Source organism: Centroberyx gerrardi, chromosome 4 (genome assembly GCF_048128805.1).
Source record: "Centroberyx gerrardi isolate f3 chromosome 4, fCenGer3.hap1.cur.20231027, whole genome shotgun sequence".
NCBI classification, from domain to species: Eukaryota; Metazoa; Chordata; class Actinopteri; order Beryciformes; family Berycidae; genus Centroberyx; species Centroberyx gerrardi.
This window is the reverse complement of record NC_136000.1, coordinates 13,557,989-13,560,048: the sequence shown is the minus strand read 5'-3', so window position 1 is coordinate 13,560,048 and position 2,060 is coordinate 13,557,989.

The following is a 2,060-nucleotide window of genomic DNA, read 5'->3' as shown; positions in this document are numbered from 1 at the left end:
TGGGGAAACATGCAGACAGAGGCATATGGCAATCATCAAAAGGTTATGCATGAGTTTTCAGACAGAGACTGACCTGATCTCAGATCAATCTATCATGCGAGCCACGCTCATAAATAAGACTGCATGAACTTATGGAAATGCAAATTGGAAAGCCTACACATCCAGCATCAGCATCCATCAGGAGAACTGTGCTAGACTGTACAAAGGCCTGAGCTGGGAAGCACACTGAGAGTTTTAATATCATTTCAAACCACAGCCCCCACCCTGGATATTGTTGGTTTGGATATTGTTGGACCTGTTATACAGCCAAAGCTGACAATAGCACTGCTGAGCAAAAATGATAAACCTCACAATAGCACTGCCGAGCAAAATGATATCCATCACACACAAGGAAACAAAGCTGCTCATCTATTGTATAATCAGTACTAACCTGAAATAGAAATGTCAACAAATGAATCAACACAGAGCTGACAGGAAAGCAAACACTGGACTAAGCTAAACAGCTGCATACAAAGAGGCGTGTTTGTGATTTAGACACTGACTGCTAAATGAACAGCATCTTTATAAGCTAGCACAGAGATGGCAGTTTGAAGTCTACAAACTGATGACAACATGTCAAAATGTTCCCAGCCTGTATTATGCAGACCACTCATGATCCTTTATGCTCTGATTTCTGCATTTGACAGCATGATGCTGTTGTCATTGGTTTTGGAAAGCCAGCTCAATACATGGGTTCATGATTGGGATTTGCTAGGAGCATGGTCCCTCATCACTTCAGATTCCATCGTGCAAACTCAGAGATGCATACATACATGCCTGGCTATAGCAATCACTACATTCACATACAAAAATATAACAATATACACATTATAAGCACACCACTGTACTCTTACACAGCAATTTATGGGGAGGCAAAACAGTCTGAATTTATGGCAGGCAAGAACAAGCTATCAAGGGAAACTCATGTATCATTCAACACCATCGTAAAATTTTTAGGAAGGTGGGAAGACAGAGAGGATGAGTGAGAGTCCAATAGAGAAAGGGGGGTGAGAGCTGAAAATAGAATTCAAAATTTAAAAAAAAAAGAAAAAAAGTGGCAGCCTGAAGAGGAGAAAAACAAGAAGAGTGCTGCATGGCAGGTGAGACAAAGGGATGGGAGGGAGAGACTGGTGTGAAAAGTGAAATGAGAAAAAGAATGAGTGACAGGAAGTCCCTGGTGCATTGGATGTGAAAACAAGGAAGGACTCAAACACCCTGCGATAGGCATTGAGTCCCATGATCCTCATGGCCGCAGGACTTCCATGCGCACACACACACACACACGCATTCACACACACACACACACACACACACACATATACACACCTTCAAAGCATCATCTCCACACCTTTCCTCCAGCTCATTCACAAGAGTCATGAACAAACACGCTCCTTTTATCTTGAAGGGAGGTGTGGGGACTGCAGGAAGCCGGAGAGGTGAGAATGGCAATGCTCACCGGGTCAAAGAAGGAAATAAACAATAAAGAAAATCAGCTCAATGGTCCATATGAGGTTAAAGGAAGAGTGCACAATTTCCCTCTCATCTTCAACTCAAATACCCTCGACACTACTTAAGTCTAATTTAAACCAGCCGTCTTTGCGTCACACGACAAAGGGTTTCACGCGATTACAGTATTCACCGCTGTCTGGCTCTGAGCCACGCATTTCAAAATAGCTCCAACCAATATGATGATGAACCAATTATGAGACAAACCCAAATTGCAGCAAGCCTCGACTTGAAAAAATCCTCTAACACTTTGAACAATCACAAGCCCAGTGGAGCATGTTATGAAGTGACATTATTGCAGTCCAGCACAGTAGATGAGGGAGAAAAGGCTTTATTACAATAGAGTAGCGGACTGCCCAGGGAGATGCTGAGGGTGTTGTTGAAGAATACAGAAATGAGGAGATAGAGTGCAACTACCACTCTCTCTGTCTCGGTTGGCAGTGCACTGCCTTCCAACACCCAGCTGTGTTTGTTTGCTGTGAATTAGCAGGCAGCGAGAGTCTCCATGCTCGCTC